Source organism: Panthera onca, chromosome A3 (genome assembly GCF_046562875.1).
Source record: "Panthera onca isolate mPanOnc1 chromosome A3, mPanOnc1 haplotype 2, whole genome shotgun sequence".
NCBI classification, from domain to species: Eukaryota; Metazoa; Chordata; class Mammalia; order Carnivora; family Felidae; genus Panthera; species Panthera onca.
The window spans coordinates 80,961,970-80,978,036 of NC_138341.1; positions in this window are offsets into that span (position 1 = coordinate 80,961,970).

The window sequence follows — 16,067 nt, forward strand, 5'->3', positions numbered from 1 at the left end:
GCAATGGAGGGAGCCTGCTTTTGTTCCATGCCCTGCAACTCCACACGGGGTTCCTGCAGGCAGAGCCTTTGACCAGAGCCCTGACAGCTCCAAAGCTAGACGATTCCCAACAAGATGGTCACCAGGCTCTGTGTGAACCTTCTCAGTAACAGGGAACTTGCCAAGACAGCCCATTCTAGCCAATACACATGGTTCTTTTTGTTAAATTGTGGTAAGATGTACATAACATAAAATTTACCATTTAAAAAAATGTTTATTTATTTTGAGAGGGAGTGAGGGGCAGAAACAGGAGGAGAGAGAGAGAATCTTAAGCAGGCTCCATGCTGTCAGCACAGGGCTGACTTGGGGCTTGAACTCACAAACCATGAGATCATGACCTGAGCCAAAGTCAAGAGTCAGGCACTTAACCGACTGAGCCACCCAGGCACCCCTAAAATTTACTATTTTTTAAGTGCACAGTTTAGTGGCATTAAGTACATTCTCATTGTTGTGCAAGCATCCCCACCATCCATCTCCAGAACTTTTTTTGTTTTCCCAAATTAGAACTCTGTGTCCATTAACCACTACCTCCCCCAGCCCCTCCACGTAGCTCCTGGTAACCACCATTCTGCTTCGTGTCTCTATGCGTTTGACTCTTCTAGTACCCCATGTAAGTAGAATCCTACAGAGTTTTGTTCTTTTGTGCCTGGCTTATTTCACTTAGCATAATGTCCTCAAGGTTCATCCATGTTGTAGCATGTGACAGGATTTCCTTACTTTTTAAGATTGAATAATATTTCACTGTACGTATAGACCACATTTTCTGTATCCATTCATTTGTCAATAGGTACTTGGGTTGCTTTCATGTTTGGCTGCTGGGAATAATGCTGTCATGAACATTATCTGTTTGGGTCTCTGTTTTCAATTCTTTTGGATAGATACCCAGAAGTAGAATTGCTGGATTACATTGTAATGTCTAATTTTCTGAGGAAATGCCATACCATTTTCCACAATGGTTGTACCATTTTACATCTCCATCAGCAAGAAACAAGGATTACATTTTCTTCATATCTTCACCAACACTTGTCATATTCAGTTTTACACATGGTTCTTTTAATTGAGCCAAGATCCAATTCCCTCCAACTTCTCCTACTATTGTTCCAGGTTGTGAACTACCTGGGCTAAATCTGGTCTTCATTCTACAAGAAAGCCATTTGTGTGTTACTGGAAAGTGCTCCAGATGGTCTGTGTTCCTGGAAGGTCCCTCAGGACTGGGGACGGATAGCCCAATGTAATCTGATCCTCACAGAGTGATAGAGCAGGGACCACAGCTTCCTTTGTCCTGGGCACTTTGCTTATGTTTCTGCAAGGTTTGCATTTGTTTTGCCAATAGTCTGGCACGTGCTGGTTTATATGGAGCTGTATCAATTAAGATATCCAGGCTTTTTGAACAGGAGCTGTTGTTAGAGCAGGTAACTCCCAACTCACCTCATACGATTTGATTCCTTTTACTTTATTAAGCAGTATTTGACATGTACAGAAGTATATGTGTAACAAGTGTTATATTCATGTAAATTATGAGGCATAGTGACTAAATGAATGCTCATGAACTTGCCATCAATATAAGAACTAGAATATTACCAATATATTTGACACTACCATGTGCTTCTCCCTAGTCCTATATCCATCTCGCTCCTAGAGGTAACCACTCCTCTGGATATTTTTTTCATTATTTTGCTCATTAAAAATTTTTTAAAAAATTTTTATTCGTTTTTAAGAGAGGGGGGAGGGGTAGAGAGAGAAGAGACACAGAATCTGAAGCAGGCTCCAGGCTCTGGGGTGTCAGCACAGAGCCCAATGTGGGGCTCGAACCCACGAACCACAGGATCATGACCTGAGCCAAAGTTGGACACTTGACTGAGCCACCCAGGTGCCTCTATTTTGCTCATTTAAAAATAGCTTCCTCTATGTCTATATGTATAGCTAAATTACATGTCAGTCATTTTATTGGTTTTTTTTAATTTTTATTTAATTTTATTTTATTTTCAATATATGAAATTTATTGTCAAATTGGTTTCCATACAACACCCAGTGCTCATCCCAAAAGCTGCCCTCCTCAATACCCATCACCCACCCTCCCCTCCCTCCCACCCCCCATCAACCCTCAGTTTGTTGTCAGTTTTTAAGAGTCTCTTATGCTTTGGCTCTCTCCCACTCTAACCTCTTTGGTTTTTAAGCTTTGTAAGTATGTTGTCTTTTGCAGCTTCTTTACCCACTCAACTTTGTTTCTAAGGTTCAGCCATGTAATTGTGTGTGGCTAGAATTCACTCATTTTTACTGCAATGTCCTATTCCTTTGTATGTTTCTACCACATTTTGCTTACTTATCCTTTTTTATAGATGAGCATGTGGGTTATTTCTAGTTTGGGGCTGTTGCAAACAGTGCTGCAGCTAGATACTCATTTATGGCTTCTGAACTCCAAATCAAGCTTCTCTGCCCTGCTTTGTGATGCTGGAGCTGGACCCTGTAAACATTTTGTTGTTGTTGTTAGATTTGTCACTAGGAGGTTCTGGAAAGACATTGCAGAAGGAAAGCGCTTCTCCTCTTGCTTGGTTGCAGGTGTTTCCCCTTTCTGGCTCCTATGGTATGGTTGCCAGTGGCATGTGTGACACCCAGGGGCTTTCACCTTCCACTGAGATTTGCTAATACCCTGGAGAGGCTCCCTGATCACCAGTCTGGGCCCTGGGTACAGACCAGAGGTGGCTCAGAAAACCCCATGAACACCCTCTCCCTGAGGTCTGAGTCTCAGCCAAGTTGGCTGAGACTTCCTTGGAGCTCCCCCTTAGCCCTACAGTATTTCTTAGAGCTCTTTTATCCCCTCTCAGTAGTGAATCTCTTGTTACTACTTAGTACACTTCTATGTTACATTTTTTTCCTGTTCAAATTACTGGTGTGATTTCGGCCTCCTGTGTGCACCCTGACTGGTGCAGTTCATACACAGGTCCTTTGGTGCCCTGTTGATTAGGCAGGACTGAGGAACTGAAACTGCAGCTGGAGGTGGCGGCTGCGGTGGCCCCAGTGTACATGGTGTCAGACTGGCTCGTCTCACTGTCTCTGTGCCCTTGGAGCTGGTGGCTGGCACATCAGGCTGGCTTTGAGCTCCAAAGTTCTCAAGAGATACATTTTTACTGTTTGTTTGTTTTTTTTTAAAGCCTCAGTCATTATTGCAAAATGATCCCCCCAAAAGTGATCATTTTTGACTTTTGAACTTTTAAAAATAGCTTCATCTGTAGCTAATATCTGAGAGTCACAGCTCACTGGATTTTGATCAATTGGTTGAATTCAGGAAGCATCGGCAAGGGTGGCCCTGTCATGCTCAGGTTCCATCATCTTTTGAATGATGCTCTACTCAGTCTCACTGTCTGACACAGTAGGGAGAAGAGAGGACTCCAAAACAAACTTTTCTTATAGGAAGTCCAGGGAGACGATGTTCTGGACAGAAATTTCCTCTCACTTTGCTTAGAGTAGTGGAGCTCTGATGTTACCGGCTGCTCTTGAAATCTTTTTTCATCCAGAGTTTTTGTTCCTTGTCAGCTTAAGTACCTGAGCAGCTTACATGGAATCCAAAATCCTTTAAAAATTATCTCTAGCACCAGGCTCTGATGTCTGACAGACCTGAATTTGTATCCCAGCTCTGTCATTTACACCTGAACTGGTTGCTTTGCCCTCTGAGCTCTCATTTGCCCAGAGCAGGGATAATAACAGGGCAGACTTTCTAGATAAGGGTGAGCATACAAGACAATGAATGTAAAATGCTTGCAGGGCCTGGTGTCTGACTTAAGCACTGGTTTGACTACAGAGGTGTTGGGGGTGGGGGTGGGTGGGTAGGTGTTGAGTACCCAGTGTCCAGCATCCAGGAACAGAATTTGACTGGTTGGGAAATCATGCCTATAGGTATATTTCTGTTAATGAATTCTTTTTACATTAACATTTTCATTGAAAAAGAAAAGAAGAAAGAAGAACTTCGTAACCTAGGCGCATGTCCAGATTTGTTAAAAGTGGACAGTAAGGCCATTTTATTGTTCACTCTACTTTTCCATATGTTTTGAAAATATTTTGAAATAATAGAGTACAAATTATCTGCCTCAAACAAAAGAAAAATTCATCTGAAATTTGCTAGTCTTTTTCATTTTTTTTCGTGATAAATTCAGTGAAAACTGAATTTAATGCCTTTGCTTCTTAAAAAAAGCTGTGTATTAAAATGCCATTTTACATAATTATTTCCATAAATCTGTTCTTCTGCATATAGGTTTGGGTAAATTCTGGAATAACATTCATACACACACAAAATTTTTAAGTTATTTTTAGGTGGTGGGCTCTGGGGTGATTGCAACTTTCTATTTTTTTTTCCTATTTTTTGAATAGTTTTACAGAAATAAGGTTAAATTTAGTAAACACACACACAGAGATAGAAATAAAAAAGGCTTTTCCTTGTGGAGGCCAAGGCAGCTGGAACAGCCAAGTCTGAGAGGCCTTGGGACCCACAGTCAAGGGAGTCTAGGATAGGCATGATTTGGACGTGGCCGTGGGGAGCAGGGACAGTGGGCGTTGGCTTGTAGAGCCTCAGGATCACTGAGTCTTAGGATCGCTCACCAGGGGGTTCCCTGCACCAGTTCTGAACTGCATTTTCTGCACTCACAGCCCAGACCCCAGGCAGAACTGTCATGCAGGGTGGCCAGTGAAGGTGAACTCCACCAGCACACTACCCCTGCCTCCTCACTGGGATGTTTCCTCTTATAGCCACTCATCTTGTGGAAGAAGGGGGCAGTGAAGAGCTTCACAGAAACTTGGGATACACCAGAAGTAGGGGGCAGCATCGTGAGAGGCTTCTGCTTGCATCCTTTCCTGGCAGTTCTTGATACCCCATGGCTTTTTTCACACATATTGCCCTTAACTTGGTGGTCACCTATAAATGGAATGTATTTAACAACACTGCACTTATACACTGCCTAACCATCTAAAAGCACCTACATTTAACACAGCATCCCTACAACCCTGTAAGTATACCCCATTTTGCAAGAAAGGGAATTAAATTTCAGAAAGATTAAGCATTCCATGGAGTTAAGCAGAAACAAGTCTAGAGCATAAATTACTTGACTCAAACAAATGGCAAAATGTTTCTCATGTTGAATTTAATCCTTTAAATGTTTTCTTTGCTCTGTTCCCTTTCTTGGAATATTCCTCTCCCATTTGTCCACTGACTTCTGCCTGATCAGAGCCCACATCTTTTAGGTCAGTTTCTTCTCTCCCATCCCTCATGGGTTTAGGAATCTGAGGAACCTGCTTATGAATCTGGGTCCTGCCCTTGAACTGTGTGGGTTGCCTGATTTCTCCAAGCTTCCATCTCCCCTGATGGAAAATGGGAATGATAAGCCTACCCTGGAGGGGGTTATGCTCAACAGAGTGGTCAACGAGTGGGCTGTCCAGCCCCTACTGATCAGAGCCTGCTTTGAGGTTTGGGGAGGCAACATCAGCCCAACCCTGTCCCTGCACAGAGCAGGTGGAGAGAACTAAACCACAGGTGTGGACACCAGGAGGACCTGGGACTCATCATCCATAGCTGTACTGCTCACATCTTCTTCTGGCACATGGCGTTGAAATCTCTTTGTCATTGTCTCCCAAGCGGGTAATAAATACCTGGAAATGAGGAGCTCTGCCTTTCCCTTCTCTGCTTCCTTGGGGCTTGGGAACATGCTTTCACATAGTAGGGTGTGGTTGTCAAGGACTAGGTGTTGTTTGTTTCTTATCCTGTCTTCTAAGCTCACAAATAAGCAGTAGACTCTAAGAATCCTTAGAGTTGAACTTAGAACCAAGGTGACGGTAAAACCTAGTCAGGGGTCAAAGGACCTTTCTTCCCTTATGCTGTTGGAGCAGAATGAAGCTTTGTCCTGTGCACTCCACTGGCCTTAGTATCACTGTCAAAGTTCTGACAGTTCTTCCAGCACCAGCTGGTCTGCTGATTCCCCTTTACCATGGCAACATCTCAGTGGCCATTGCTGGCATGGGAGGACTTTATTTCTCCTGACTGCCATTATGAACTCTAAGCCTTGTTACCTCTGCATGTGGAGTGAAGCAGGTGGCCCACCCCTGTGTGTCACACCCCTGCACCCCAAGGAGGAGGACCCAGGCTGAGGCTCACACTATAAGGATTGGGGTCTTGTTTAGACAGTAATACAGGCTCATGAGTTTAGAGGATGCTCCCCCCAGCTATACAGAGGCTCCTGGAAGACAGAAACCCTTGATGGGCTGGGAAAGGTGGTCCAGGGCAGGCAGTTAGGAGATACTGAGCTGCAGGGTCCACCTGCCTCTCTGGGCCAGTAGGGACTCTATAGGCAGTCCAGGGCTGCCCCACCAGGCAAAGGGAGGGTCTGGCTGAAGCTGAGAGCAATTAAGCTGCTCTCTCTGTTGGACTAGCTGGCTAGGAAAAGGGTGAGGAGGGTTAGGGAAGGAACCTTTCACCCCACAGCCAGGAAGCTCTGATCACACCCTGTCCTGTACGGGAAGACACAGATAATAGATGTGAGAGCCAGTGAGTGCTCACAGCCCAGGCTCTCCAGATCCATGAGTTCCTGGACTTGCAGTACCCTGGAACTGCAGACCACTGTAGAAATCAATAGAGCAATCTAACCTCTAATGCTTGAGGACAGAGGTTCAGAAAGGGGTAGTGACTTGTCCAAGGTCACCCAAGGTTATAACACCAGAAATCAAGTCTCCTTGACTTCCTATCCACTCCCTTTCCTACTGCCCACTTCACCCCACCCTGCCTTTCTCACCCACCCTCCTCATGCTCTGTTGCCTCTGTGGGTACTAAGCTCAGAGCTCAGTACTTTTCAGCGTGGGAGCAGATGGCTGCAAAGAGCAGGCAGTAGGTGTGGGGGCTGAGGCCTGAAGTGCTAGGGCCAGGCGGCAACTGAGTAGACAGAGAGATGGCCATCCTGTGGGCAGCAGCCCACTGCTGTTTCCCAGTGGTCCTCAGAGCCACAGACTCTCTGTCGGGACCCAGGAAGGCATTTTGTGCAAACTCTCTCTTGACATGGTAAAAAGCCATCAATTCCTAGAGCTTAGAGTATCCATGGTGGTTGCCCTAGGCAACCACAGGAACAGATATGCTCATCCAAACCAGAGCCTTCCTTCATTTGAGAAAACTGCTTATCTCTGGCTTAGACTGTCTGCCAGGTTTCCATGTGCCCACTGAAGCCTATCTAGATGCTTCTCAAAATCAACACACTCCAAACCCAGCCTCCCAGCCTCCTAGCCTCCTCTCTATTCCTTTCCCAGGAGATGCCACATCCTCCCCATGACCCAAGAGGTTTGAGCCACCCCACCCACCTCTGATTTCAGAGATCTCACTGCATAGTCTCTCACGTTTGCTTGGTTCCTCTACATCCTGACACCTCCAAATTCATTCAGATCCATATCCTTCTTTTCTGGTTGACTTCCATTTCCCTAACTGCCTTCCTGCTTCCAGTTTTGTTTCCTTGCAATCAATTCTTCACAGGCCACAGAGTTGAGTGTTTTAACATACAAACCCAACTGCATTGCTCTCATACTCCGGCCTTCCACACCTTTTGGCACTGGGGTCCAGGAGCTCCTCTCTGGAAAACAACACTGCCTCCGCAGCCCGGCCCGTCTGACCATGGCATCATGTACTGTGTGTGTCACACTGCTCAATGTGTGTGTCATTGCCCATTTGTTCTGTGTCCCTTCCCAACAGGGAGGGCCTGGCCCTTCTCATCCTTGTGCCAGGCATGGGGAGGTTGCTCAACACCCGGAGGAGTGACAGAGCTAGCATGAGGACCTGGGGTAAGGCCTGGCCTTGAGGGCTGTTGCAGTGGAAGGCCAGGCATTGTCTACTGTGTCCCACAGGCTTCTTTGTTGTTTGATGTGGGTAGCATGTCTCCCTCAGCATCTTCCCTGACAGAGCAGACTGTCTGGCCACTGTTTCAAGCACACATTTTTTTTTTTTCCCTCTTGGGCACATAGAAGGAAGGAGAGAGGAAAAAAGGAAGCAAGAAAAAGAAAGGGTCAAATGATTGAAAGAAGGAAGGAAACAGGCATTGCTGTGCCCTGGCTTTCCAGTTTCCTTAGTATTTCCTCTAGTCAGAAGATTTCAGGCCACATAGGGCTTCATATGCCCTGGGCACTTTTGCCTTTGTGGGCTCCTTCCTCTATAAAAGAAATATTAAAAATTATATTTTATGACTGCATTGTATAAAGATGAATATAATCCAGACTGGATTCATCATCTTATATCCATTATTGTACTAATTTTTCCTTCTGACTTTAAAATAAATTAAAACATTTACATGAGCTCCTCACAGGATTGAAGGCCTCAGGCACCATGCTTCCTGTGCTGATGAATGTGTTATTGCCATGTTGGTCTTGGCATGGGGTAGTGTCTGAGTACCCTAGCCTCTTCACTGAGGGGGTTCACTCTCCCTGGAAGGGGAAGGCAGGCAGGAGCCCTCACACAGTTTTGAATATAGAGTCAGAGAAAGTTAGGTGGGATGTGTGCACTTAAATACTGTAAATGCCGAAGCATGGAAAGAAGCAGACTCCATGAGACCAGCTAGCAGCTTGTCCACTGTGTGTCCACACTCCTGGCTTCTGTTGGGAGAGTGGTCACCCAGGTCTCTCTCTACTCTTCCCCAGGCAGGTCACCCACACCCAAACTGCAAACACTGTGCCTCCTCTCCTGCTGTCGCTCTCACAAGCACTTTGTGCTGGGCCATCAATCACTGCAGAGCTCAAACCATGTAGATCCAAGCACAAGATAGAAAGGAACTCATGGTGGAAGATGCTTCAAATACCTTTTGAAAATAAAGCAAGGAGGAAAGAAACAAGATTATAATGAAGGGTGCACACATACTGGAGTTGATTAGTTCTTATGAGTCCCTTGACTAAAATTGTAGTTTCAAGTCAGTAAATTCTGGGAGAGTCTCCTGAACTGAGCATTGGACTTGTTAAAAAGGCTTCATAGAGAAGGAATTCCTTTCGGAAAGGGATGTTTTGGATGAATGGAGAGAGGATGTAAACTTCATGAACTCCAGAGCTATAGCCGTAGTCATGCAGCATTCAGACTCTTCTCTCTGCAACGGGGATAGTCCTGTCATCATCCTTCCACTCAAATCTCTACTGAGCACACGTAGTATGTTCACGAGGTGGGCTGTGTCCCTGGTAAATCCGGATGGCCCGAAAGTCAGAATTCCCATGAGTTCTGGTCCTCTGCTTTGTCAATAGTTATCCCCCATTTTCAGTTTAGAGAATGACTAACATTAGTATTTAAAAAAATACTGGAGTGATAATAGAAGGAAAAAAATATACTAGGACAAGTCCCCAATTATGTTATTTTTTGGTTTGGATAAATAGTAATAAGTCCCAAAACTGGCAACCTTTCACCTGGAAACTAAGTTTGGCAAATCCAAAGGACTGGTTCTCCAATGAGAAGGATGGAACCTAATACTGCTTCCATATTTATTTTTGGAACATTTCCAAGGGATTAGGATGACTTTTATTATGTCTTCTGCTATCTGAAGCCCCTTTGCATGGAATCCTCTCTGTGGAGGCTCCATTTTGGTAGGCATTTTGGGGACCCTCTCCCTCTTGAGGTGCCTATATCCTGACACAGCACAGCCCAGACCTTGGGTCCCAGCCCGGAGTTAGGCCGCCCTTCTCTAGTAGTTATGTGAAAAGCCTACATGATCCTTGGGTTGGCCTAATGAATCACATAAGCTGTTGTTGAAACCAGGGGTTGTTTCACCCAGCCCATTAAAAGAACTACTCAAGTGCCATTTGCCCTGGAACAAAGTAACTCTTAATAGACCGAACTGAGAATCTGATGGCCCTGAGTTTGGTGTTTGGCTTGCCACTGAAGAGTGGCCAACGTTGCATGTCCTCATAGACAATTGCAGATGATGACACCACCTCATGGTCATGGATCAGGGCTTTCTCGACTGTGAAGCCAACAGACACCATGTCCAGTTGGGAGGGAATTGAAATGAACTATTAGCAGCACCACAACCAAAAAGCTTAGGACCTGACCAGAAATGAAAAGATCACAAGTGAGGAAATCACAGACTTTCTGTAACCCTCATTCCAAAGTCAGCAAATTGACCAAGCTGTGGATGAGACTGCTTTTTTTCTTTGTTTTGTATTAATATATGTGTTTGAAGAATACGATCTTCAAGATGCATTAAAAATTCCACCCTGGTTCCTGTACAAACTTTGAAACACATCTCATTGTAGCTGAGCTGGCTCTAACAACTAGATCAAGGGGTGCTTGTTCCTGTTGAAGTTTTATCAACATGAGATTAAATCTGATTTGTTCCCACTTACTCGTTTGTATAAATGTTCTCTGCTGTCTGAGGACAAGGTAACCTGTATCTACTGCTATAGTCATTTAACATTTTCAAGGGCAAGAGGCCAGGGCCATTGAAAGCAGCTTATTTATGAATATTGCCATCTGGACTTACTTAGATAAAATCATTAAAAAAAATTTTTTTTAATGTTTGTTTATATTTGAGAGAGAGAGACAAAGTATGAGTGGGAGAGGGGCAGAGAGAGACAGAGGGAGACGCAGAATCTGAAACAGGCTCCAGGCTCTGAGCTGTCAGCACAGAGCCTGACACGGGGCTTGAACTCACGAACAGTGAGATCATGACCTGAGCTGAAGTCAGACCTTAACCGACTGAGCCACCCAGGTGCCCCCCGATAAAATCATTTTCTAATGTAGGAGTTATTTGCCTCCAAAAATTGAAATCATTTATAAATTCTTCACTTGCTTCTGTGATTTTCTGGGTTAGGTCACATGGCCACCAGAGCCTAGGGTAGTCCTGTACACCCAAATTGGATTAATTGAATCGAGAATGGAGAAGAGATGGCGTATCACTGGAAAATCAGGATTTTATTACCTGAAGAAGGTGGAGGGGATGCTGGTCAGGCCAAATCAATAGAAGCCCACTGGAGTTGGCAAGAGGCAGAGCAGGATTCACTGCCTGTGCCTTACTGTTAAGCCCATCTTCCAATAGGTAGATACTGTTATGCCAGACTCTGAGGACACAAGCTTTGCTCCTTGCTCATTTATTCATTGAGAACTGACTCTGGACAAGATCCTGGCTAAATACTGCTGTGGATACAAAATAAACAGCATGTGGTCCTGGTTCTTAAAGATCTGGGTTCTTTGTATGGCTCATACTTCTATTCATATCGTGAGCCATGAGCCAAGGGTGAAATGATGCCCTTCCCCTTGCTGCGATCCCCCCATTTCCCCTTTCTAGCAAAGAGGGATAAAGAAACCTGTTCACTATACAAAAGGCTTCAGACGTTCACTGAGGTAATAAATCATCCTTAGGGCTCATGTGGAAAGAGAGTCAGTGGCAGTGTACTCTGTGGTCACTATGAGCGGGACTGGGCAGAGGGTGGCAGCACAAAGAACATACTGGGTCATCCAGCGTCATGTTCTCTGTATCCGGAGCTGTACCCGCCCCAACTCAGTGGGGACCAGCCATGACCACAGACTGGGGTCAGACAGTGGGTGAGTATTTGCTAGGCCACAACTAGGATTTTCTTGACTCTTTGAGTTTTTAGTTCCCTTCGTGCCAAGTATGTTTTGGATTTCAAAAAAAGGCATTTGTTTTTCTTCCAGTGAACTTACTCATGCTCTTTGAACTTCAAGATGGAAAAATCAAAGTCAGAATCCATAAGTTTCCCGGGAGCTCCTGACCTACTTTTGGGGAACCCAGTTCTTATTGGAAGTGCCAACAAGGGAACTGCTTCCAAGGGTTTCACACAGCATGCTGTCAGAAGCATGCTGGAAGCCAGGTGCTCTGGGGGCCCCTCTGAAAAGCAGTGCATGAAAAGTCATGTCCAGCTGTACTGTTTGCCAGGTTATGCCTGCACAGTGTCCAGACCAACATTGGAGGTCTCATGTGGGACTGACCTACCAGGTCACTCTTCTCCCAGCCCTGTTTTCATGCTTCTCCACACCTGACCTGCACCTATAATGCAGCCTTTAGCTCTTTTAGCTTGAGTCCAGGGACACTCCTCATAAGGAAATGGGATTCGGTGTCCAATTCATCTTGCTCTTCTCTCGGAGCCCAGTCCTAGCAACAGAGCTCCTAACTTTCTCCTGTTAAGTCCCCACCTTGCTGCCAAGTGGGTAACTGAGTCTTTGTGCTTGAACCCCTGCCTGGATAATCTATCTGTTCCCCCAGACTTTCCTGGGCCTGCCCTTGCCTATGCCTCCTGCCCCAGGTCCCAGGAACTGGAGGCTCACTCCTATACCTCTGCATTTGGGGCCTTGTCTTTTACCCCAATGACACATTGAGGTTCTGACACAGTATATTCTTACAGCTTCTTCCTAAGATCCAAGACCAAAGTCTGCTGGCCAAGGTCAAAGCCTGACCTCCTTTCTGCATATTATACCTTTAATGTACTTTGTAGTCCCTGATGTTTCTCTCCTGGAGAGAAAAATTAATTTTCACATTTTGTGATTTCCTTTGATAGAATTAAGTGTTCATCAGGCACGCACGCGCAAATAACACACACACACACACACACACACACACACACACACAATTTGTGATGGAGCCAAGAAGCCAACTGATCAGAAAGGTTCATACTTGCTCAGGATTCACACCTGCCACCACCCATGGCCCACTGGCCCATAGATGGGAACTTGTCCCATTTCATGTTCAGAGGGGGTTAAATTGTTGCCCTGAGTAGAGAACATTCTCCCTTCCAGAAACTTCTGGGCACTGGGTTTCTGCCTATGAGATAGAGCTAGCCAGGACTGGTGTTGATGGGGGTTTGTACCCATTCTTACATACACTTACCTCGTGGGGTCCCTGTGAATATTAAAAGAAATAACTCAAGTGGGGCATCAAGCCTAGAGCTTGGCACATCATATGTGCTCAGGTAATGTTGAATATTGCTATTATTATCCTTAAGGTAAATACCCACTTCCCTGAGGGGACTTGGGTGAGACTCAGATTGACACTCCCACAAAGCTGACACTCCACGTGTGCTATCTCTCTGTGGGCTGTACTTTGAAGGCAAGACTTCCATCCATGGGACGTTCCTGGTCTTTTCAGTCCTCACTTTCTGGCTTATTCCATGGCTGTGGGGACTGCCAGGGGCAGCAGCCAGCCTGGATTGCAGGGAGCCTTCCCATTCTGACTGTGTCACGGTACATAACTCTCAATGTCCAGGGAGCTGGTAGGCCGAACAGCCCTGGAGCTGGAGAAACCTAGTTCAAATCCCAGTCCCACCCCTTCCAGCAGGGAGAACTTGGAGGAATGGCTTCATCTTCCAAGTTCCATTCCCCCATCTTTAAAGGGTGATAACAGCACTAGTCTTATTGATTGCTGAGGTAAAGAAATTGTAAAGAAATGACTGGCAACATGGGCGGTGCTGAATTCCAACTCCACAACTGATGGCTGTTGCTTCTGTGTTATTCAGGGGCTTTGCCTTACACATACTTGTAATTATTGTCACCTGCAAGATCTCTGTAAAGCTCCTTGTGAGGAGAAAACAAAGGGAAGTCCTGGAGAGAAACCAATATCAGGAAGAAAGTCATGGAATTATCTTTAGAGGGTTTTCCATAGCCCTGTCCCACCTTGAGCTCTCAGGAGTCTTTCTGCATCTGTGTGAGCAAGCACACTAGCTTCTCCACCCAGGGGACTCACCACACTCTTCTTTCTGCTCACTGTCCTGCTCATGTCCACTCTTGGCTGCCTTATTTTTTACTCACTGCCCTTGTCCAGTAGGGCTGGTGGCTCCTTGAGATCAGGGTACCTTTCAAACAAAACATTCCATATGTGGTCTCTGATTTGATCTGCTCTATGTGTGATGACCCGCATAACTTCACTTATGCATGGTGCGGGCAAGTGGAGCTGGGAGGGAAGACGCCTTGGTTGTTGGCTGAAAGCCATATAGCTCAGGTTTGCGTGCAGGGACCCCTCCCAGTCCCTGACTAGCCTCCTGCCCCAGTTAGTCATTGTCATCATCAGCAGCAGCATCATCATCATCTGTTGATAGAACATACAAACTGGGACACTTTTAAATGTGAAAGCAGATGCTGTTGATAATTACTCCAGGACAACAGAAAGGTCCAACTGAGACTGTCACTCCATTTATTGAACAAATACTATTTGAAAGACTCTGTGCTAAGCACTTTGCCTTCCTTATGTTGAATCTGTCCAGTGCTTTGTTAGGCAATTCTATCTGTTGCCATTGTAGGGATCAGAATACTGAGACCTGAGAGGGGAAATGACCTAGGCCAATGTTGTATCACCTGTAAGTGGCAGAACCAGGCTATCTGCAGCCAGACCCTGGGCCTGTGACCACCTGCTGACCTACCTTCTGCTCACTTAGTCCTTCAGTCAGGTGTATCAAACGTGTGGAGTAGCCACATTACACAGACACTTGGCTGGGCATAGGGGCTACATGGGTAATGGAGAAATCTGGGATCCCTTGACAGGCTGGGAGTCAGACAGCTCTCAGTGTCCTTTGTTTATCTAGCTCTATATGGACCTCCAGAGCTAATTCACAAATGCCATTGTGATGTGAGAAGTACTCTGGTCTTGGGCTGCAGGATGTGACTGTGGCATGGCAGCCTTCCTGCCTCCTTGGGTTCCGTCTAGGTGCCATCCATCTCCAGCTCAGTTCTGGGGCTGGGGAGTGGGGGTCCTTGTCAACATTGTCATCCAGGGGAGCTGGAAATAGTTCAGGCGTTTCTCATTCTTGTCCAAAGCAGGGATCAACACAGTTGACACAGTGGCCCCCTATGGGCGCTGAGTGTATGTTAACATTGACTGGCAGCAGGGGCAGCTGTCTCTGCCTGGACCACCATGCGGTAAAGCTGCAGCAACTCCATGCACTTATCAGAACAAAAGCCTCCTGGCAACCCCACAGTTCTGCAGCCCGTCTGCTTTTCCTCTGGACAGCCTGCTCCCAGCTCCTCTCAGTTTGCAGCTCTCCTCTCCACTAGTAACCAGGCAACCAGGGGAGCATGCGTCCCAGGGCAACCACTGTAGGGGCTGTGAGCTCTATAGTTAGTGGTTATGAACACCCTACCTTTTCCGGAAATGCACCTACCCAAAGTGCCCACGTAAGAGTGGACAAGCGGGAAAGAAGGCACAAAGAAATAGCACAGATTTAGAAAAGGGGTGGTGTATCAGTTTTCTTCGCATTTATATTCCTAAGTAATTGAAAGCCATCCAGCAGGATCAGTATCACTCTGTCCCCCTCTTCCTGGCATAAGTTTTTAATTACTCTTCGTGGGAACTTTCTAAGATGGGTACACTATTTTAGTTATCATAAAGACCTTTTGTAACCAAAGAAATAATCCAAAATATCACGTGCTTTACTGTTTTGTGTTACCAATTGATTGTAGGTTGTCTGGGCAGTGGTGCTGAGCTATCTATGGGCCAGACAGTAGAAAACTCTACATCAGACATGTCTCATTGATACATAGCATTGAAATACACCACATAATTTTTACATATGCTTCTCCTTCCTAATTACATGATGATGTTTTATTATTTTCATCACCAGTACTATTAGCTAACACATATACACCACTGACTCCTATTCCTTTGCATTTATGAACATATTGAATGCTCCCAACACCTCTGTGAAGTACGCCTTTAGTGAGGATAACAATAGCTGCTTTAAGAAAGAGATACGAAAATGAAGTGGCTCTACCCAGCTTGAAGATTATCTCTCCCTCTTGTGACACCATGCATTCCAAGTTGGAAGGCAACATGGTCAGGCTAATGGCTCCTCTACCATTGTCTCCATGTGCCTTCTAAAGTTGCTCTGGTCACTGCTACTTGAGCCATCAGAAGCAGAGAACAAGGGTGTAGAGGCAGACACCTGCTCTTCTAAGGCCCCACTTGGAAATAGCACAAGTCATTTCCACTTACTCAGTGGGAGATGAAGTCACATGGCCACGCTGCAGGGGAGGCTGGGATGTGGTAGAATCCACCAGCACCTGCCACTCCACAATTCTGCTGTTATAGCAAAGG